Source organism: Arachis ipaensis, chromosome B09, assembly GCF_000816755.2.
Source record: "Arachis ipaensis cultivar K30076 chromosome B09, Araip1.1, whole genome shotgun sequence".
NCBI classification, from domain to species: domain Eukaryota; kingdom Viridiplantae; phylum Streptophyta; class Magnoliopsida; order Fabales; family Fabaceae; genus Arachis; species Arachis ipaensis.
The window spans coordinates 122365635-122390054 of record NC_029793.2 but is presented as its reverse complement, the minus strand read 5'-3'; the positions used below and the strand labels follow the sequence as shown (position 1 = coordinate 122390054).

The 24420-nt window shown below is 34.9% G+C and overlaps 3 long non-coding RNA genes across 5 annotated transcripts; 1 reads left to right on the top strand and 2 right to left on the bottom strand.

The window, feature by feature from the left end:
- LOC107619590 lies at window positions 4767–8288 on the bottom strand. 3 transcript variants are annotated; one of them, XR_001615699.2, is made up of 8 exons: window positions 7995–8288; window positions 6805–6871; window positions 6452–6697; window positions 5705–5768; window positions 5379–5477; window positions 5208–5266; window positions 4909–5063; window positions 4767–4804 (listed from the first exon to the last, which is right to left on the bottom strand). It is a non-coding gene; the product is annotated as an uncharacterized LOC107619590 (long non-coding RNA). The 3 variants fall into 3 exon arrangements; XR_002354851.1 differs by having other exon boundaries at window positions 4909–5058; XR_002354850.1 differs by having other exon boundaries at window positions 4909–5266.
- Window positions 10032–10371, bottom strand: LOC110267006. The gene is made up of 2 exons (XR_002354289.1): window positions 10338–10371; window positions 10032–10256 (listed from the first exon to the last, which is right to left on the bottom strand). It is a non-coding gene; the product is annotated as an uncharacterized LOC110267006 (long non-coding RNA).
- LOC107616967 lies at window positions 21087–23619 on the top strand. Its single transcript, XR_001614728.2, has 4 exons — window positions 21087–21192; window positions 21285–21338; window positions 21415–21572; window positions 23521–23619. It is a non-coding gene; the product is annotated as an uncharacterized LOC107616967 (long non-coding RNA).

Here is a 24420-nt window from a genome sequence, read left to right as displayed (position 1 = left end):
TCGTAATGATGATGATTTGAGCATAAGTCTTATGGCAAGTAAGATGAAAGCAAAATACAACCAGTATTGGAAAAATGAAAAAACTATTAACATGTTATTAATTGTTGTAGTTCTAGATCCTTGCCATAAATTGGATTATGTTGAGTGGTGCCTAGTTAATTCTTTTGGTGTGAAAGTGGACAGTGAATTAAAGACAAAATTGTCTTCTTGTCTTCATTCACTTCATAATTTATATCAAGGTAAGATGAAGGAAATCAAGATATCTTCTCTCAACCGAGTGCAAGTGATAAAGCCAAAGACAGTTATGATATGGGGTTATATCACTTAATTGTTATTTAAATAAAGATTGTGAGCCAGATGATAAATCTTTGGATATTTTAGGATGGTGGAAGGCTAATGATAAACCACAATTTTATAGTTTATATTGTATTGAATTTGGTGGATTTTATTAATTTTTTTCGTATTTATTCATCAATTTGGTATTGTTTTGTGAATTTCTCCTAATTGTGCTTAATGGTTGAAAACATACTTTTTAGACTCTTAATTATCTAAATTTAATCAACTATGATTCCACTCGATATCTTGATGTGTTTGTTAGTGATTTCAGGTTTAAGAGGCAATGATTGAATCAAAGAAGTGAAGAAAAAGCATGCAAGATGGAGACTTTTTCTCTTCTCTTGTAGCTCATTAACTCCCATCGATCAATATCGTAGCTCGTTAACTCCCAAGATGGTAGAATTCCTTGTATGCACCGAAGATTGGCTTAAAGGAGACTTTTTCTCTTCTCTTGTACCTGAGAATTTCAAAGAGCTTGAAACGATCGAGCAAGGTAAATTAAATATTAAATGTCTCTTAAATATATCATATGATAATTTATCAATTCCAATATCTATTTTATAGTTTTTCTCTATCAGTTAGCTTGATATTATACAGTTTTTTGTGCAGATTTAATTTTATCAGAATTAATTTTATCAGAAGACATTACTTGTTCAGTGGATTCAGATTCAGCTGCGCTTGAGGATGACTAGAAAGTCTTGATTATTTATGTTTTATTTAGTTCTGTTCTAAACACTCTAGGTATTAGACTTAATGGAATAATATTTTAAATAACTTGGTAGGATTTAACTACTTATTTTTATTCTTATTTCAGTTTTTTTTATCTTGTTACTCGTATTCTAAAACTAATATAGATATGGAAGCTGTGAATACATATTATTCAGCAGTATTTGATGTTTTTGGCAATTGACATATAATGATTCAAATCTTGTTGCTATTGGTTCAAATATTACTCGTATTATTTTTTGGTGTAAAAACCGATTTTTTTTATTTCAAAATTGATTTTTTAAAGTAAAAACCAATTTTTTTGGTTTTAAAACCGATTTTTCTATATAAAAACCGATTTTTAAATTTTCTAACCGATTAATAACCAATTTTGTCATGTAAAACCAATTTGGTTAATTAACCTAACCTAAATATTTGATTAACCCAAAATAGGTTTGATTTTTGGACCATCTATAACCATGTACAGCCCCTAATTAACCTAAATATTTGGTTAACCAAAAATAGGTTTCGTTTTTGGACTATCCATAACCATGTAAGCCCTAGGGGTGACTATCACCGCAGCTTTGGTTTCTGCGGTATGGTCATCATCATCGTCATCATCAACAAGATTTTTCTGTTTCTCATCGTCACGTCGGCTGTTTTGTTTCTGGCTTAATAGCTCAGCCATGCATTGGACTTCTGCCCGCAACGACTCATTGATAGCCAATATCTCAGTTTGAGTGGGGGTGGAGGAGGGTTGCTTTACTCTTCCGCCATAGGTCGTGACTTGCAAAAAAAGAGGTGAAAATAGGACAGAAGAGAAGATGGTGGTGTTAGTTTAAAATTTCGGGCCCAATGGTGGGCGCCAAATGTTATTGTGGTAAGCCTCGAGAGAGGTATAGCTCGTCCGATCCAAGGTTGAATTCACTTCTGCTTGTGCTGGATGAGATATACATTGGCTTCCCAAGAACGGCGACAATCGACACCTGTAAAAGTACTCCAACGCTCAAGTTAGAAAGAGAGTGAAATGAATATATTGCAATTCAGAGTGAATAGCGTACTTTTTTGTGGTTAGGGTTTTTTCCTTTATAGACTTTTAATTTGAACGTGCTATAGTACCGTTACCTTGTTGACCTGTTTTTTAGGTGATTTTGGAGATTCTTTCTAAAGACGTGTTTGTCTTTAGTAACAAAATCATGCACGTGAATGTTGATTTGCCAATTTATTGGGAGCTTTGTGGCCAAGTTATAGCAAACGGACCACTATTGAATTTTAACTCTTCAATTGTAGGGTTTTTTTCCCAATGGCTGATTCACCAATATAAAAGAAAAAAACTTGTTAACATCGATGAAGAATTTTAAAAAGTATTACAACAATGTGACGTTCGAAAAATGCACTAGATGTAATTCAAAGAACTTGACATACTTATGTAGTAATTCACTTTAATTCATTTATTCATGAAATGCGACATGAAGGACATAGTATTTCATTCTATCTCAATATGTACATGGTGTAGTGTTCTATTCAACTAACGCATGTGATGCAGGAGGAGTACACGCAGAGGTTGGAGGCCGCGACTCAGCAATCTCAGTTGCCTAGTGGGGCCACGAAGCCGGCTCTGAGACCTCCATGGTGGATCCCGATAGGATTTGGCGTAAGATCGCCTCTGAACCTCACAAAAATCGCTGATTCGAGGTGGGGTTGTTCTTCGCCAGTGGCATCTGCTCTTCCGTGTTGGCGGCTTCCTATGGGTCTGCTTCTGCCACCAACTCTGCTGATTCCCAGGAAGTTGTTGACCTAAAGGAGGTGGTGCAGAAGCTGACATAGAAGCTTTACCAACAGGCAGAGCAATCTGAGCAGAGGTATCGAGAGATTCTTGTACGCGTTGCCATCAGCTCCGACCTGACGGAGAAGCTGGAGCAGCTCGATCGGTTGCGATAGCAGATGGAAGAGTACAGCCAGCAGATGCGAACTGGAGGCAGTGGCACTGCTGGTGAGGCACCGAAGGCAACACCTCCGCCGCCACAGCATGGGGACGATGACGACGATTACCAGAATTCGTAGGATTTAGGGTTGTACGCATTCTTGTTTGTCTACTTCATTGTATTTTACATTTGTGACATTTTATTTCATTCAAACCATTTATTTTTTAATAAAATAATTTCTTGATTTCTGGCTGACGTTAAATTTTTGCTAACATTTTTGTTAACAAAAGTCTCCTAATTGTGGCTTAACTGTGCCAAAAAATTTTAGGGTTTATAAAATTAACATTACCGTCGGATAAATCTGACGGTAACATGGCGCCTAAACAAGTGAAACGGCGCCAAAGTTATCGTCAGATTTATCCGACAGTAACCATCAACACAATCTCGCCAAATCCATTGAAAAGACCGACAGGAAATCCGCCAGTAATTAGCGTCGGACAAAATAAATCCGACGGTAAATCCGACAGTAATCTATTTAGTGGCAAATTTATTTTATAGATCCGACGATACTCAGCATTTTTCTTGTAGTGGATTTTGATGATTTCAGAGTTTCATTTCGATTGTTAACGACATTTGGCAGGAGGAAACACGAGGCAGTTTTACACAGCTAATTTTTTGCTTGCATCAATTTAATTCGTGTTTGGTTTAAGGATGCATCAATTTAGTTCATGTTTGATGTGAGTTCCATTCGATGGGACATGGGGGGTTCCGTGGGCCGTCACACATCCCGTGTGAGAAAGCGGCTCGCTTTGACACGTCCCGTGTGAGAGATCAGAGGGCTGTCACATGGCCCATGTGAAAGATCACACTAGAGAGGACTGACACATGGCCCGTGTGAAATATCAGATTGATGTCATACGGCTGTGTGAGAAAGTAGAGTTGTTTTTCCAGTTTTAGTATTTGTTAAACCCAACTAAGAAACTGATTTGGATGCGACTTAGGGTAGTTGCAACCAATATAGTGTTGAAATGTTTTTGTAAGTTATTAATCATTGATTAGTTTAGAGACAGAGTTTTCGGTTATTACCTAGACCAAAACATGGTTGTTTTGCAAAGTAGTCTGTTGGTTTTTTACGTAAATTCTTCTGGTTGCATTTAAGTGTATTTATTTGATTCAATGCGTTTTGTTTGATCCTGTTTATATTGTTGGTACAGGCATTTGTGGTTAGATGTTAACTTTTTCGACCCTATTGTGATTTTTTTCTCAAGAGAAGTTTGGAAGTGTATTATCAATTGAGATGCCATCATAGAATGTTAATCAGAAATTGGTGATGATGTTTTCGTTGTTGGCATGAAATTTGAGTCTATGAATGCAGTAATCCAATTTTACGACACCTATGCCGCTATGCGAGAAGAGTTGGCTTTGACTGGAGAAATAGGAGTTCAAAAAAGAATGCCGATGAGGTTGATACTATGTTAACATGAAACCAAAAACAATTATGCTTCATATACACATACTTGTGCAATAAAAATACACCTTTCAGGCTTCACCTCCACGTAAAACCATTCTTTTTCAATAGCATCGGCGTGTGAAGTTGCATTTTGAAAATTGGTGACATTTTTTGGGTAATTGTAAAATAATAATGGCAGTTAATTCTATAGCACATATGTCATATGGTGATTTTATCTACTATCTGAATGTTAAGACTTTAAATTCCTGTGAACTATGTGCCATGCAGTATCCATTCCCAAAGGCAGAGAGACATGTGAATTCTATAATAATTTGCATACCTCCTTTTTGACAAGCCTCAAGAATTCTTCACGTTCCCTGCTAACTAACTGAAAATTTATCAGACATATCAATGGGTTCACATTCACAAATTCATCACAAAACCTTAACAGTCAGCAATAATTGAAAAGGAAAAAGAAGATCTACTCCTTACAGATGCACGGCTGAGCTCACAAAGTTGCTCCTGCTTGTCCAGTACCTTTGCTTTTACTTCTTCTGGTGCTTGCTTAGCTTTTGAAGAAGCCATCTCTTCCAATGGTAAATCCCTTTTGCTACCAACGGATTCTGTCACTTTGGCTTGTTCCTTTTCTTAAATGAGGTGAAATTTTGCATAGCAAGTAACATGTAAAAATAAAATAAAGATGGGACATGAAAATACAAATTCAATAACAAATTTTCGGTTCAATTTCATGCCAATGATATGGAACAAGTGACAAATAATTTTCCACAAACCTGCACTTCTAAATCATCATCTCTTTGAGATTCTTCAAATGTATGTCAACTTCTTCAAGCTGAAAAACCAGGGAGTTGAAAGCATGAATCATCGTACATACTTCTAGCTGGCATCAAACAAATTATTTTAGTTTTGTTGAAATGCAAAATTCAATTACAACAATAACTAACTTCGTTACTTAAATCCCTAGCAAAATTGGCATAAGCAGTTTCCTGAGCAAGCTGCAGGTCTAGTTGGGCCTGTGCTTCTTCCTCCAATGATCTAGCTTCCTAACAACGAATAGAGAAAAGGCAAGGGAATGATACATCAACATTTAATTTTCACGTAGAACTTGGTCTGCTCAATCACAATATTCAACATTAAAAGGGCGAGAAGATAATTTAAACAATGGAAAAGAAAGTGCATCTCAAGAATTTGTGGTTATCTCTTAAAAAGATCACAAAGAAAAAGCAACCAATCTTCATCCCACCAACTGGGCCACCTTTAGAATTATTACCTTTAATGCTATTGTTACCACTGGATTGGCAGAACTGTTTAACCTCAATCAATTGCTTTTCAAGCTGCAAAGGCAATAAGATTATCTTTAACAAACAAATTCAATGGTTCAAAGCTTGTAACATTAACGTAATGAATGGCAGCAAAATTTCCATTCTGAGATTGATGCATAGATGCATGTTAATTAAAACAATATGTATATTACCGAATACAAAATTCTCATGCTAATTAATTGAAACACTATGAAGAGCATAAAATTAAACTCTTCTATTGTCTGGATCAGAATGATTTGAATGATAGTGATAATGACCTTGTTCTTCTATAATAATAATCTGATCTTGATCACTAAAAAGCAAACATGGTGATGAATCCAAGAAAGAGTGGCAGCACAAAAGAGATGATGAAGCTACTCCGAAATGATTTTCCTCTATATAATGGATTTAATAGAGTTATATAACTGTGTGTGGGATATGTGTGTGTGGGCACGCTCATCTCGTATCTCTTATCTCATCTCATACCTCATTATATCTGCATGCTCTTTTAAAACTGTTGTTCTGCCTCTTAAGTTTTCTAAATAATAAATAATGGAGTTAGGAAGCATAGTGCAGTTCCTTGAGGACAAGTCCATCTTAGTCACAGGTGCTACTGGCTTCCTTTCAAAAAGTATATAGTTTTTTTTTTTGCGTGCGCGCAAACACACACACACACTTACTATTTTTATTTGATTAATTAGCATGTGTTTAATTACCTGATTTGATTTAATGACATCCAAGATATTTGATTGATCCTCTTTACACTCAGCAAAAGCAAGATTGTTGGAGTCTTGAAGTCTGATTGCCATAGAACAAAGCTGCGAGACGAGATTGCAGGGACAAGTATCATCCAGCAACATATTTTCTCTAGAAATGAAAATTTTAGTGGATGTTGTCAAAATTTTGGATCCACTTTCAGTTTCACAGATGTCTAAAATTTTGGATCCGCTTTCAGTTTCAACCTGCAACACAATCAATTTGTTTCGCGGGAAATAATTTAAGGGTATGCGAATTGACACATTGAACACGATCTGAAAGTTTAATAAAGCATGAAAACCAAAATACATACCATCTGTTGTAATTTAAAAGGGTATGTGAATAATGAATTTCAACTTCTAGTTGAAACTATAATAGTCCTGAAATCATGTCAATCATAAAAACCACATAAGCACTAAATCACCACTAAACAGTAAAGTATGGCAAACCCAATAAAACTCTGCATTAAAAGATTGAATACACGTCGACTACGTATGATATACTTAATAAAAATAAATCATGTATTATGCACTAAAGCATATTATCCTTTCCCCTGTTGTGGCCTTGCATTGAAAAGTAAAGACACAAAAGGATGATCAAGTCAATTACATGTACAATAGCTAATCCCTGCAAGTAAATTTTAAAAAGAAATTGTGTATGATAATCAATTATATTTGCAAAGCATGTCAGGCATAATCAAATGGCTTATATTGTTTTTAACTTTCAAAAAGCATCCTTAGCTACAACAAATACATGACTTACAATATTTCTAATTGAAAAACTTAAGCCCTAACTAAACTACTAAGTTTTGCTTAATTCTTTAACTAGACTTAAAAAGAATGAAGAACCTTCAATTCAGAGCAGATCAAACTGCTTAATTGTTTCTGACATTGTAATTGCTTCAATGCCAAAACTGAATCCTCTGAGTAAAGTATCAAGGCAGGTCATATTATATTATGCATATAATTTAATTGCCAAAATCTTCTCGTTGAGCTTTCTCCACATGCTACAAGCATGTATGCTCTATTTTGTTTATCCATCATATATATGCTCTTCAAACTTAGATCAAGATAGACAGAGCTAGTTATCTTTTTATTTTTTTTTTCTTCCACTAATTAAAAGTATAAATTCTCAAATAAAATTAGTCAAAGTTATGAAATTATATTTGTGGATCAATAATTAGAAATAGAAAACGAAAGAAATAGTAGCAAGTGCAGTTGCAGCAACAACAAGAACAACACAGAAGATCAATGGAAGTCAAAATACACAATATGAAAACAGAACAAGCATTCTCTATTTCTTTCTACTAGAGCAAGAACTAGATCAAAAATTATGAAGAAGAAGGAAAAATTAAAAGAATAAAATGAAGTACATTACCAATTAGAAGGGACAGAGAAGGCGGAAGCAAATTGGAAAAGCTCGATGATGGCAATAACAACGGCATTGCTTAAGGCGGCGAGGTGATAAACAAAGAAAGAGAGGAGATGAGCGTTGGTGACTAACCTTCGGATCAAAGTTAGATCCAGATCATAGAAGCCCCTTGAAAGCAGTGACACGGTGGTGCTTGCGGTGGCGAAGGGATGAGAGGCGGCGAGGAGATGAACGACGGCGGTGAAATAAGCGCCAGCGACAAACCTTCAGATCCAAGCCAGATTGAGAACCAGATCGTAGAAGCTCAATAAAGGCAGCAACACAGAGATGAGGTGCGACAAGGGGATGAACGGCAGCGAGGAGATGAATGATAGCAGCGGGAGATGAAAGGTGGCAAGAGATTCATGTAGCAAACCGTAAAGTATAAATTCAATTCTTCTATGGATATAGACGTAGGGCCTGCTAGTAAAAAAGCTTTACAAGTTTTACAAGTTATCAGCCCAAACTTTATTAACACGCGTATTAACTCGTTTTGAATGGAGCGTAACTACACGCGCCCCACTCAAACAGTTCATCTTCATCTTCGTCTTCTTCTTCTTCTTCTTCTTCTTCTTCTTCTTCGTCTTCGTCTTCTTCTTCTTTCTCTTCCTCTTCCTCTTCTTCGTTTTATTTTCGATTTTCATGGTTTCTAAAATTCTTTTTTTTCTTCTTGCTATACGTTCTTCTTCCTCTTACTCTTCTTCTTCTCCTTTTCTTTCGTTTCTGCACGTTCTTCTTCCTTGTTTTCCTCTTTTTCTTCTTCTTCATTTACGTCTTTTCTCTCTGTTTTCTCTTTTTTTTCGATTTTTCATGGTAAAATCGTTTTTGAAGAAGAAGAAGCAGCAGAAGATGAGGAGGAGAAAGAGAAAGAGTTCTGAATTATGCATAAGATGTACTTCAACGAAGAAAAGCTCAGTATACAAGCGATTAGGGCTTGTAACTATTACAAGTTCATTAACGCCTAATTCACTAAAACGCGTTGCAACTCCTACGTCACTTACACGTGCTATACAAAGATCCCGCGTTTGTATAACTACTAAATTTAAAAGATTTGTTTCCTTCTTTGTTCTCCTTCTTTCCAAATTTCATCGTTCTTCTTCTCGCGCGTCTTTCCCTGGTTTTTCGATCGTTCTTTTCTTCTCCTTTCTCATTGGTTTGTTCTTCGTCATTGACGTTAGTTCTTCTCTCTGTAACTCCAGTTTCGTTTTCTTTTCGATTTTCTGGTTTCTGAAATCAAAGTTTGAACTCGTTTTGAAGATAATAGATGATTCAACCTCAGATTGTCAGCTGAATCAGGGCAAAGTGGAGCACAAATAGGAAGGAAAATGAGATTAAGAATCAATTGATTACATGTAGCAAAGAGGAAAAATGAAACCCTCATAGCAAAGACTCATTTGATAGGAATTGGAATGATTTTCTGCTAAATTTTAGTCTTGTGGACAACAAGTGGCTTTCAGGTAGTGTTGGGTTAAAATCTGATATTAAGGTGTAAATTTAATTTTTTATCGGGTGTATTTATAGTCTGTGTTTGGGTGTATTATGCAGATCTCTATGCAGACCGTCATATATGGGTTCCAATCTATTTGGAATTCTGGATCACCACTTCATATTATAGTACCTGTAAATCAGACATTTTGAATACACCAGAGAGAGTTTAATTAATTTTGGTCTTGTAGACAACAAGTGGCTTTCAGGTAGTGTTGGGTTAAAATCTGCAGCAGAGGTGTAAATTTAATTTTTTATCGGGTGTATTTATAGTGTGTGTTTAGGTGTATTATGCAGATCTCTATGCAGACCGTCATATATGGGTTCCAATCTATCTGGATCACCACTTCATATTATAGTACCTGTAAATCAGACATTTTGAATACACCAGAGAGAGTTTAATTAATTTTGGTCTTGTGGACAACAAGTGGCTTTCAGGTAGTGTTGGGTTAAAATCTGCAGTAGAGGTGTAAATTTAATTTTTTATCGGGTGTATTTATAGTCTGTGTTTGGGTGTATTATGCAGATTTCTATGCAGACCGTCATATATGGGTTCCAATCTATCTGGATCACCACTTCATATTATAGTACCTGTAAATCAGACATTTTGAATATACCAGAGAGAGTTTAATTATGGAAAAAATATTTACTTATAATTGGATCAAATATATTTACACCATGTGTTCAATTTCTTACAAGAGTATATAACAGTTACATTAATCAGTGACAATATCATTAGAATCTATCTGACAAAATGGACTCAATAACAATGAGGATGGCCTGGACAGTCTTATTGCATCACTTCTCCTCGCTCATATTTCTGAATTTCTCACTCAACAGATGGGTTGCACACTTTAGGTCCTTGATTTGCTGTAAACAAAGCAAAATTAGAGTTAGATATATTTCTATTATGAAAAACTGATTTGATCGAAGACATATATTTGTTCTTACATTTTTTTCAGCTTGGTTTCTGCCTACCATTTTTTCTGAAATGAAAAATACACCCATAGATATCAGTAAGATACACCCATAGATATGAGTCAGATACACCCATAGATATCAGTCAGATATCACTCAAATACACCCAAATGATTACAGAAATACACCCAGTTGGTCTTTATTCTCAAATTAATGGTTCTATTTACTTTTTTTGGGTAAAGTATATTTTTTATCCTTGAAATTTGTTAAAAATTTAAAAAAAAATTTCTAAGTTTTATTTTACTTCAATTTTATTTCAGAAATTTTTTATTTGTATCAAATATACTTTTGATGGCTAAATTTTTAAAAAATTTAAGACCAATTTAATAATAATGCATAAAAATTATGTTTGATTTATTTGTGTTGAAAGGTTGATTTTATGAAATTATTGTTAAATGGGTCTTAAATTTTTTAAAAAATTAGTCGTCAAAGATATATTTGATACAAATCGAAAATTTTTTGGACAAAATTAAAATAAAATAAAATTTAGATGTATTTTTAAAACTTTTGTCAAACTTTAAGGACAAAAAGTATACTTTACCCTTATTTTTTTGTTGTCCATGCTATCTCGTCCTAATTCAGTAAATTAAGAATTAATCCATTAGATTACAACTCCATTTAAAGGTGTGTTATTACCAATACATTACTACATTCATAAAGTTCTTGTTAATGCTCCTTTAATTAGCTTGGATTACTGATTTTTTAAATTTTGATTTGTTTTATTTGTGTGGCCTACATATAAAATGGTGAATATAAATTTAGGAGTAATACTAAGTAATGAGCAAAAATTAAGGTTCACGGATATTAATAAATGTACCAAATTATTTAAGTAATACCACATTGAGTAAATATTATTTTTACAGAAATTAAAAGATTGAGCAAGCAAATATTAAATTAAATACCTAATTAGATTAAAATAACTTAGATTAATGAGGACAAAACTTGTATCTTGCTTGAAATCTTGAGTACTTGAGAGATAGTGAATTTGGATGTTGATTAAGAGAAGACAATGATTGTGAGAGTCAAGGGCTTCGTAAATGTTTATGTTCTTAGGAAAACTAAACCTTATTTACTTATTTTGAAGTATGCAAAAGTCTTTTACGACGAATCTTTAGTAATTGATTTCCAATTCTTTGGTTTCTCTGTTTCTCTTTAATTAACTGGTTGTCAGTTAATTAATTAAAGAGGTTAAGTACAAAAACTAATTTAGTTTATAATAGGATTTAAAAGTAGTTCTAAGATCGAACTATATGTCACGTATTCAAATTAATCCTGTCAAGTTAAACCTTAGAAGAAAATACAATTTTCAAAAATTATTCTAATCCGAATTATATGTCACTTATTCAAAATTAGAGTAAATGAAAATTATGTATGTACCGCACACTAATTAAACCACTATCCTTAGCCGGATTCAAAGAGTCATGTGAAAGAGTTTTCAAACTTTAATTCAAATATTAAATTTTTCAGTTATAATAAAAAATTCAAAAGGGATTAGCAATTTAGCATACCTTTTGATACCATTCATCCAAATGAAAAATGAATAACTCAATCATGAAATAGATCAATGTGAAACTTTAAAATAAAATAAATTTAGATTAATAATCCATAGAAAACATAAACAAAGCTCCTAACCCTTTGACAGATGATTAGTTACCCATGGAGGAATGAAGAAAACAAGAAAAAACGATATTGAAGAACCGAATGGGATTTAAATCCGAAGATCCTCCTCCTGAATGTTGTTCTCTTGTGAGCAAGGTTCATTTATTATCTTAAGTTCTAGAATTCAAATTTAAAACTAATCCTAATCTTATCCTTCAGAAAGATAAGATAGCTAACTACTTCAAATTCAAATTAAACAATAATTCAAATCTAATCTAGAAACAAATCCTAACAACTAAATTTTTTATGTTTCTAGAAACTAAACATGATGGTAGTTTTTGAGAAGTCTGAGGCGCTATTTTTCGTGTCCAAAATATGATGGTAGTTTGCGGCTCAAACTAAATATTTACTATAAACGTATGTATATTGTTTTGAAGCTCTAAACATTAGCTTTCTATCACAACTAAAACCGCCTCATTTGGACCTCTATCGCTCAAGTTATGACCACTTGAGTGCGAAGAAGTCAGAGTTGGGGACATGACTGCTAGGCATGTAAGCATGACCGCCGGGTGTGTAAGCATGACCGCCGGGCGTGCATGTAATTTGGAGGTTTGGGTGTCCTTAGGACACAATTTTGATTCTTTAGGCCACGTTTTTGCTGTACTTATGTTTTTCTTATAAAAAAAGCTTTAATTCTTGCTTGTTGTTTTTGAGCCAAAAAATTCTTAAAACACATAACCACTATCCCAACTTTAAATATTTGATTATTTATGAAATTCCATTAAAAACATAAGAAATTTGATTAAAACCTAAGGAAATGAATAAAAAAAATTTTAAAAATCGTTTAGGATGACTTGTCATCACAACACCAAATTTAAAACTTTACTTGTCCTCAAGCAAAAAGAAAGACAAATGAAATTTGGCTTAATGAAAAAGAATTGAAAAAATTTTCAAAATTGATTTTGAAAACAAAAGTAAGATTTATGATCATCCTTGTGGTTACATTCGGCTTCTTGATCTTATCCTTCATGAATCTTGCATACTTAAGATTTAGGAATTTTCAAAAATTGAAATTCGAATTATATTATGAGAATTATTTTGAATTTGTATGACTTGAAAGTAGTTACTTCTTATTTGAATTAGGAAAAGATCTTTGTGGCTTTTGACTCTTAGTGTTTTGTCATAAGGCAGCTCTTAATGGGCTTTCAATCGATAATCTCGGACCAGTTGGCCCAAGTTACTGAGTGATAAATCACTCCTCAGATCCGATTACCCAAGCCTCTTCTTGACACAATCACATCACAAGCACATAACTAAGATTTTGACCCAAACATCGATGCCCAGAGCCTCTTTGGACTTGTAAATCCTACGAAATTAATAAATAATTAGCCAATAAATTAATTAATATTCAAAAAAATTATAAAAATTAAATTTTTATAATTTAGAGAAGTAGAAATATTAAAAATACAAATTTTGACACTAATTTTAAAGAATTTGGCTCAAAACTGGACCAACGAATCGAACCAGTTGGACTGAGCCCAAACCGGGCCAAGACCCACTACATAAGGCCATGAACCAGCCTTCCATCCCCAAATCATAAGAGATTCACGCTGGAAATTTGGGAAGGAGGAACCAAAGCACAAACCATAACCCCTAACTATTCTCTTAATCATATCTCTCAATTTGCAACTCTGATTGATGAGTCGTCAGCGACCACATGTTTATCTTGAAATTCTCTTTAAAACCATCTAATCAATGGGGTAAGAAAGTTGCGTTTTCTCACCTAGCCTTTTTCTTTTCATTTTTGAAATTATTGAGCGTTGGTATTGAATGATTGAATGATTTTGGTGGTTTAGGTGAACTACAGCAGCGGATAATTGCTGGGTTTCGTCCATAACACCTATGGGTACGGTAAGAAACTATTAGACCCTTCTGAAATTGTTGGATTAGTGAACCCTATGATGATTATAATGATATTGTGAGAATTATATTATGTTCTTGTTGATTTGGAGTTTAATTTGGAATGAAATTCAGGTGATTGAGCTTGTGGAACTGGCATTTGGAAGTTTGGAGCTTGTGAAAGAAAAGGGTTTTGAGGTGCTCCGAGCTTAGGAAGGAATCGGTCAAGGTATGGTTTTGGTTTCTCGTAGTTAATATATAATGTCATGTGAAAACTTAGGCTAAATGACCATATGATAAGTTGAATTATGTGAATGGTGCATGTTTAGTGGATATAGTTAATGGATGTTGGGTGATTGTGAATTGTAGTTGAAATTTGTAAGCAGTATTGATTGAATTATATGTTGAGATGGTTATGGTACAGTGGTTTGATGAAGTTATTATATATATGTGTATGGTTGTGTTGAATATGATAATGGATTGGTGTTTCAAGTAATTAAATGATTGATGAGTAATTCGTTGGTGATTGATGGGTTAAGATAATGTTTGAAATGGTTTTGTTTACGATTGGGTTGAATTTGGTTTGGAAAACTTGAGATTTGAATTTTTGGTAGAAACATGATTTTGATCAACTTTGTCAGGTCATAACTTGGCTTCCGAATCCTTAAATTTTGTGAAATTTATTTTGAATAAAAATTGGGTCCGTACATTCGAAGAACGGACCAAAAACTATTTTTTACGAAAACGTTTATGCACATTCAAAGTTGGGTGTGTAAAACTATTTTTTGAAACTTAGCAGCTTTTTGCCACTTCTGAGGAGCTTGCGTACGCAAACATGCACACGACGTGGATCCTGGACTCTACCCAGACGTTCCGCGTACGTAAAAAGAAAAAACTTACAGGCCCGCATACGCGGGCAGGACCATACGACGCAGGAATGATTCCCTGCCAAGGGGCTCGCATATGTGGACCCAAAAAATTGATCTTTTAATAAAATTAAAACAGAATAATAAAAAAGGATCGCTGAAAAAATCAACAAAAAAATATAAAAGAAGGAGAAAGCAGAATAACCTAAAAATTGGGGAGGAGCATAATGGGAGAATCAAGTAATGCAGTGGGACTAACGCCAGGGGCATAGTGATGCATGGTGATGCAGAACAAGAATATGGAGATGGAGAAGTGAAAAGGATCGCGATTTATATACATTTCACATATACACAGAAACCGCGAGACCCCTGCCGCGGCTTCTAGCCATTTTGCATATCAACATAAACCACTGGAGGGGTGTAGCAGTGAGACCCCTCTCGCAGTTTATATAGTCTAGTGAAAAATTGCATTTGTGTATGCAATATGCAAAAGTTGTATTTCGGTAAATTTGAGGCCCAAATGATTTATTTTAGTAATTTTCCATATATATATATATATTTAGCTTTCTTTTCTATCATGCCTATCTATTTATACATATCTTCATGAGTGTGACGCAAATTTTCTGTTTACGCTTTTGTTTAGCTTCCTATTCAAAGCTCCTAAATATAAAATTTTTCACTATATTTATATACGTTTTTTACTTTTAGAGGTCATGATACCTCGTCACCTCTACTTTACGACTTAAGCGTAAGACTCTGTGTGGTAGGGTGTTACAGGACTTCTTAATGTTTTGTCTTAAGGCGAATTTTTAAGCAGACTTTCAATCGATCCAGGTCCAGTTGGCCCAAGTTATCGGGTGATAAATCACCCCTTGAATTTTACTTGTTCAAGTCTTTCCTTGAAACAGAAACATCACAGACACATAACTGGGCCTTAATCATTGGTGCTCAAAGCCTTATAACTTTAGATTTCTTTGATCTTTCTAAACTTTTTTTTTCTTTTTTTAACTGCTTTTAGGAATTGATTTGAATTCTCATAATACTTCTTCAAATTTCTGCTTTTGAAGATTCTTCTTTCATTTCTACAATATTTAAATATTTCAAATTCATCAAATGTAACTACCTCTTTTAAGCGCCACCACTTTCGTTTAAATTCATTATTCAATCTTGTTATTAAGATATCCTCCATAAAAATATTTACTGGATGAACAAGCATTCAAATTTTAAGCTTTTAAAGAAAAGAAAGATAGAATATGCAATGCATGCGAAGAAGAAAATAAACAGAAAAGAAGACACAAGAAAAAACAAAGATAAAGAAAACTAAAAGCAGAAGGAAAAAACAAAAACAAAAAAGAAAGAAATAACTAACTACCAGCAGAGAGGATTCATCTTATTCTAATCTTACCCAAGATTATTCATTTATCACCATTGCTTCTTTTTCATGTTCTTCATTATTCAGAGGCTCATGGTGTTACTAACACTAAATTTAAGGGCTTAGACCAAACTTAGAATTTAACAAAGTTTAGCAATAAATGGTGTAAGTTATATAAAGAAGTATACGTGCATGAAAAAGAAAGAAATAAGATAAACCCTAATTAATGTGGCTTAAATAAGGGGGATGCTTTTGAAGACGCCCGACTTTAATTCAGAATGCCGGGCATTCTTGAATTCATGCTCCCTGTGAGCTTTTCTCATATAGACGCCTGGCGTGTTTTTGAACGCCTGGCGTTCAACCCAAAATTTTAAATTTTTCTAAATTTAAAAATCAATAACAGAAAATAAGAATATAAAAACAAAGTTTAAAATTGTTTTGTGATGACTTTTTTTTTAAGAAAACATGTTACTAAGTTGCAATTAAAGAACAGAAAACAGGAGTTAAATTTTTTTTTTTGAAAAATTTTAAAACACAACATGAACCAAAAAAAATGTGAAAGAAGAATGCAAAAGAACAAGAAAAAGAAGAATGCAAATATGGGATACTTAATTAGAACAAAAAAGATAAATACTTTTTCTTTTTCTTCCAATTAATTAAAAGAAAAGACTTTAATGGAAAATAAAAGGAAAAGATACTTACTTATTGTATTTCTTCCCACAACTTGATTACCTCTTTGTAAATAACTTCCTTTGTTGGATTAAGCCTTCTTTGTGTTTTCACTACGGGTATAGAATCTTCTTCTAGTGAGATTTTGTATACGCACATGGTGGGGCTTATTCTCTTGGTGTTGTTTGTGGATGTTGAACAAGTGTTTGTTGGCTTCTTTTCCTTTTTCACCTTGAATTATTGTAGCGAATCAGTTAGAACCATTTTATTGGGTACTTCTTGACTTAATGGATTAGCCAAATCGTTCCTTACAACTTCTTTTGATTTGCAAAGATATGGGCCTTTTGTATTAATTGCCTTACATTTCTTCATAGAATTTTTCCTTTTTGCCAGTTGCTTGGTAACATGCTCCACTTGCAATTCTAAATTTCTGATGGAGATTTCTCAATTTTTGAAGCTTGTTCTTGTTTCTTGCATGAAATCTTGGGTTTGTTGAATTAACTGGACAATGGATTGAGACAATTTTTCTATCTTACTCTCAAGAGCTTGTTGAGACATTTTAGCAACATGTTGAGACATCTCAGCTGCGACTTGATCCATTTTTTTCAAGGTACGTTCAAGAGGTGATGGTTCTTGAGAAATTTGATCTTCAACATTAAAATGTATTTGCTTGTTTGGCACGTTGAAGTATCCTTATTCTTGACTCCACCATTTAAAATTTGAGTAATTCCTCTATTCAAAGAAAGATGAGTAATTTCTTGGCTTTTAGAAATATCCCAGTGACTTACACTGTGTTTGTTCTACTTGTTTTATGTGGAAGGAAAGTTGTTGAATCATATGTTCATTGTTTGCTAGATTTTTTTCCATAACATCTAGCTCTATCATTTTTTGTACACACAAACAAGAAAAGCTCAAACACACCTTGCGGTATACGAGAAATAAAGAAAGAAGGATAAAGAAAATAGAAAGAGAAGAACATAGAATAGGAAAAAAAAGAAAATAAAGAAACCAAACGTGGAACCAAAAGAAAAGAAAGTAAATCAGATCTAAGTTAGGATTTAATTGGACGTATGTTGTCAATCTTAATCAATCCCTGATAACGGTGCCAAAAACTTGATGAGCAAAAATTAAAGCTCACGGATGCTAGCAAGTACACCGGATCGTTCAAGTAATACTACGGCGAGTGAATATCGTTCTCATGAGGATTAAATGATTAAGCAAACAAATATCAAATTAAATACATAATTAGATTAAAATAACCTGGATTGATGAGGGCAAAATTTGTATCTTGCTTGAAATCTTGAGTGCTTGAGTGCTTGAGAGACAGTGAACTTGGATGTTGATTGAGAGAAGATAATGATTGTGATATTCAAGGGTTTCAGAGATGTTTATACTGTTAGAAAAATCAAACCTTGTTTATTTATTTTGAAGTATGCAAAGATCTTTCACGACATTTCCAATTCCCTGGTTCCTCTGTTTCTCTTTAATCAACTAGTCGTCAGTTAATTAATTAAAGAGGTTAAGCACAAAAACTAATTTAGTTTCTAATAGGATTTAAAAATAGTCCTTAGATCGAATTATATGTCACGTATTAAAGCTAGTCCTGTCTAGTTATACCTTAGAAGAAAACACAATTTTCAGAAGTTATTCTAATTTGAATTATATGTCACTTATTCAAAATTAGAGTGATTGAAAATCATATATGTATCGCACACTAATTGAACCACTATTCCTAACCGAATTCAAAGAGTCATATGAAAGAGTTTTCAAGATTTAACTTAAATATTAAAATTTTTAATTATAATAAAAAATTCAAAAGTGATTATCATACCTTTCGATACCACTAATCCAAATAAAGAACAAATAACTCATCATAAACAGAGCTCCTAACCCTTTGACAGATGATTAGTTACCAATGGAGGAATAAAAGAAAACAAGAAGAAACTATGCTTAAGAACCGAATGGGATTTGGATCCGAAGATCCTCTTCTTGAATGCCGTTCTCTTGTGAACAAGGTTCACTTATTTATATCCTAAGTTTTAGATTTCAAATTTAAAACTAATCCTAATTTTATTCTTCGAAAAGATAAGACATCTAACTACTTCAAATTCAAATTAAAACAATAATTCAAATCTAATATAGAAATAAATCCTAACAACCAAATATTTTATATTTCTTGAAAGAATTAATAATCTTTTGTATGTGATTAAGGATTCTAATTATGTGTGTATTTGAGATTGGGCCTTAATAATCTTGCGTCCTAGGAGTTGGAATTGTCTTTTCGCAGGGCTTGCGTAGAGGGACTTGGGCCTAAACCCAAAATACACCTCCCAGAGGACACCCACGCCGGCGTTTGGTGGTGCACACCAGAAGTGCATTTGAAGAAGCATGGCTGCCGGGCGCAGGGATAGACCCAGTAGCAACAATGAGGAGGCACTTGCCCCCAAAAAATACTCATTCAGCCACACTTTTTTTAAGCTACATTTGAAAAGCGTAGCCTATTCATAGAATAGGCTACGCTTTTCTCCGTGTTCCCCTTTTATAAGAGAATAAGAAACACAGTTGTAGCATCATTTAAAAAGTGTAGCCTTAGATACAATAAGAATCACTTATAAAGCGTAACCTTATGTTGATATCTATGGGTACACCTTTCATACCAAAGGAAACGCTTTTGAAGAGTAACATATTTGTTATATTTTGGGTGCGCTTTAAAAGCATTGCCTAATGTAAAAATGCCAAATACACATCTAGAACACTTGGTGAAATTTTTTTGGTTTCTTTTTCATCATCGAAGCCCTGCACTCTCTCATTCGGTCATTCCTTCTCTCCTACAAAAGCACCAAATAACAAATCCCTAGCCGCTTCTCCAATCTCCCCGTCATTGTGCCCTACGTCGTCGTGTGCCACTGTCACCGTCTCACTCGTTTGGTCGTCGTCCTTAGTCGCGCTTCTGCCGCCATCCATCCATCTCGCAGCTCTTCCTTGAAAGGTTGTGACAACCCTAGCCTCCATCGCGCCGCCATCAATCTCACCGTCGCCGCCCGTCGCGCTCAAGATCGCCACTAGGTTTGTCGTTCTCGAGGGCCCTCGATCCCCTCGTTCGCCAATGTTTGCTCTCCAGTCCTGTTTCGCAGCTCTTCGCCATTGTCTGTCGTCGTGTTTGTCGCCAACTTGCCGTCTTCGAAGGTCAATGCTCTAGTCGTGGCTCACTGTAATAATGTAATGACATTGTTATTCGTTTTTTTGCTCTGTTCATAAGGGTTATTGATTTTTGAATTATTCTTGAATGATTTGTGTTTTCAATTTTTCATTCATTGATTAATTGATTGTTGATTAGCTCTTACTGCTGTTTGTGATTATTCATTGTAAATATGCTACTTTCTTTCTGTTCTTTGTAATTTTGTGGCTTAATTGTGATTAGATTATGCTGTTTGTGATTATTTCATCCTACATTATTGTTAGTTAGCTGGTTTTAATTTTGTTCCTGGGGTTTGAGTTTCTTCTCCAAACTCACCGGTTGCCTTCTCTACCTCTCTCTTAGTCTAGAGATTCTGTCTCCACTGGTTTTTTATTACTATTTTATTTTAATTAACAAGATTGAAATGGATGTATTATAATTGCTTGAGGTGTGTGATATATTTGATTAATGTGAATGAAGAATACTAGGTTGATTTGAATTTAATTAAATCATGGATAAGAGCATGTTAGCTAGTTTGGAATCACTTCTAAAAGGTGGCACTGGCAGAATCAACAGGTTTGGACCAAAAGCAAATAAACAAATAGTTCATAAATCAAGGGAAGAGGCACTGGAAACCTTTGAAGACATGCAGTTCATGGTGATGGATGGCCTTCATGCTCATCAGAAAGTAGCCTTCTATATGGATCCTCATTACTTGCCTGATCCTCACTACCGTCTAGCTCCATGATCAACACCTCTTAATTAACTGTAAGCTAAGCTATCACCTTCTTTATATTTTTAACCTCTTAATTAGGGTTTCTTTGTTATTATGTCGTGTAAACCCCGCAAAAATTGGTAAATAATTAGTTAATAAATTGAATTTTAATTATGAAATCTCAAAATGCAAAACTAATATCAAAATAGGATAGAGCTCATCGAAACAAGAATTTTGATATCAATTTCGAAAATTTGGCCCAAAATCGGACGGAAGGGCCGAACCGGTTCAACTGGGCCCAAACTAGGCCCGTGGGTCCAACCGGACCCATAATTAAAAAGAAGAAGCAGCTTCTTTTCCTCCATTTGCATCCAATGAAGCCAACAGAATTGGAGGAAAGGGAGAGAAGCTCTCAAACCCTAACCCTTTGATCCACCATAACTCCTCCGTCTGGGCTCCGATCGCCTCACCATTCGCGGCCACGCACTCAGTGCGTCGAGCTCTACCTTTCTATCCGAACAATTTCACTGGTAAGCCTCCTATTAGGTTCAGAATCCCTATCCCTCTTTCTTTGGTAAACTTGAAAACCTATGGTGAATCTTGTCCAATTCTTGTGTTCTAGGTTCAAGTTAGCTTCCGGGACTTGTGGGCTCAAGCTATTGAGCATATGGGTATGGTAAGAACACCCTAAACCTAGCTCCATCTTGTATTTGTAATAGAAAACTGAATTGAAACATATATATATGTATTAGGTGTAGGTTAAGTGGGTGTTTATACATTGGAATTGAATTGGGATTACTTGGAGGTTTGTTGGTGACCAAGGCTTGTTTTGGGGCTGTTTGATTGAGCTTGGAGGGGCTGTAATTTTGATTTGTGAGGCTGCCTTGGGTGAACTAAGTGATCGGCCAAGGTATGGTTTAAGTTTCGCACGTTTAATATTTACGGTGTTGTGAAAATTTAGGTTAGAGGAACCCTAGGATAAGTTGAATTTGTTAATGGCATTTAATGAGTAGCTTTGCATTGTTGTTGGTATAATTGTTGATGAACATAAATTAGAATTATGAGGTATTGAGGTTATTAATTTCATGCTTTTGAATTTGCTTATAATGGGTTATGTTGATGTTGATATTGATGGATTATGGTTGGTGATTGTTAATAAATAGTTGTTATGTCAAGTTGATGGATTAATGTGTATGAAGGGTTGATTTATGTTAATGGCATTTAATTGGTATATATTGATGGAAGGTTGATAAATATATGATGAAAGTTGGTATAGGTGAAGAATTGATATGAACAAATGAAGGGTTATTGATGTATGAGGTAAAAGTGGATGATTATTGATGATCAAGGTTGGTTGAGTTGATTAAAGCTTATATTGGCAATAGTTGTTGATGAATTGAGTTGAGATGGAATTACAATGCAAGTTTAAATGGTAGGAAACTTAATTTGGTGAAAATGAGATTTTGTTGAAAGTGGTTAAAACCAAATTTTGATGAACTTTGAACGTCCATAATATTCTCCTCAAATTTTGGATTGAATTGTGGTTTGTTGTAAGTAAAATATGGTTTTAAGGGCTTTAGATTGATATCAATTTTGTGAAAAATAGAATTTCGTAGAGAAATTTATGGACGTTGCAAGTTTGGTGTATAAAGCTGTGTTGCAGGGTGGCAAAAATTGGTTGCAGTATGCTTTTGGGCATTCTGCCAATTTTTTTCAAAAACACGCCATCCACGCATACGCGTGGTGCACGCGTACACGTGGCATGAAATTTTGGCGATGCATGCGCGAGAGGCATGCGTACACGTGTGTGCATATTCACGCGTATGCATGACTCACGCGTACGCATGACTCACGCGTACACGTGACTTGATGTACGCTCCACGCGTGCGCGTGGCCTACGCCTACGCATGGATGCTGCCTGCTGCAAAAACTGGTTTTGGCTGTTTTTAAACCAATTTTTCACTTCTAAACCTCCATTTTCTTCCCTTTAAGGCTTAAGGTATGGTTCTAGGTCCAGTAGATAAAAGAAGCTAGGAAAACAAGATAACTTGAAGGTGAAGAAAGTTGTAAACGGTGGCTTTTCTAAAGGAAATAAGAATGTTAATGAAGTTTAAAGTTAAGGCTTGATATTTGATGATGTATTGATGATAATTGCCATGGCTTATGAATAATGATATATGAGATACGAGTTTCCCTGGGTAAAAACCATGGCTCACCACCACGTGTTCCAGGTTGAATCTCGACACTCTGTTGACCTTACGTCGTAAGGGTGACTGGGCACATATAAATTCCCGGGTATAGATAGCCCTCATTGAGTGATTATATGATGAATGAATGTGAACTCTATGCATAGACTCTTGGGGATGTGCGATAGGGGACAGTCTAAGGTTTTCGGACTTGTCGGGTTGGCTGGATAACCGACAGATGGGCCCCATCAGCCGTAGGACAGGCATGCATCATATGCATTTGTTTGTTTTGATTGCTATGCATTTTCTGGGTTTGCCTAATTGATGTATATCCTCTGCTATCTGTTATACTTGCTATTTGTACTATCTGCTCATTACTTGTGCGTGAACTTGTTTGGCTGCTTGTTTCTGTTGCGTTCTGAATGATGGAGGGATGGAGGAAACGGAGAAAATGGTTTGATGTTAGGTTAACATTGAACTTGAGTAAGTTAGGTAGAATTAGAATACCTACCCCTGTTTATGGCTTCTGGTTAGTACTTAAGTTGGATAACTGAATAATGGAGTTCTAGGATTGCCTGTGGCATTCTCAGGACCTTATTTATTATACACGTGGTACTTTTACCATACTGAAAACCTCCGGTTCTCATTCCATATTGTATTATTGTTTTTCAGATGCAGGTCAAGAGGCTCCTTGCTAGGCGTCTGGATCCTGGAAAGCGGAGTAGTCCTTGGGTGTATTTTGGTTTCGGTTTGTATATATGTATATATATGTGTAGTTTACTCTCCAAGTAACTTATGTACGCTGCTCCTCTTAGAGGTTGAGGGAGAGATAGGAGTTTACTTTGGTATTTTGGTGTATTTTGGGGACACTTATGTATGTTTATATGTATATATGTATCCTTTGGCCAGCCTTAGCTTCACAGGCTGAGTCAGGGGCTAGTTATGCTGTTTCCTTGGCTTTCCTTTATCCTTTTGCTTATTTTTATCATGTTCCTATTAGGTTTTTTAGCACGCAAGTAATGCTTTCTTTTGAGCGTTGCGCTTTTAATTTTGCGATTTTTGCTTACCCGCTTTGTTTCAAGGATCCTAGTATATTATCTTCTTCTCTATTATTTATTTATTTTGCTGTTTAGAGGTCCGTAACACCACACTACCTCTGTTCTACGACTTAAGTGTAAAACTCTGAGTGGTAGGGTGTTACATTATGATGTCAGAGTAGTTCGTTCCTATAGAGCCTGAGGACGGACTGATTGTGCTTTTGGTGCATTCTCTGTGTATGTGTTTATGTGCTATTAGGATATCTAACTGATATACGTGGCATAAACGTTCATGAGCATGCATTTGGGACTTAAAGCACTGAACTTGAGATATTGAGACTGATCAACTTGATATCACTTGTTTGGTGTGTATAGGGACCTGATGTATACTCGTGGACGCGGACGCAGGCGAGGTAGAAGCCGAATAGGAAATGCTATACCTGAAGCATCAGGGAATATTCCTGATCCTATAGACTTCATTGCTGTATTGGGCAATATGGCAGCAGTTATGCAAGCAACAACTGAAGCCCTGGGA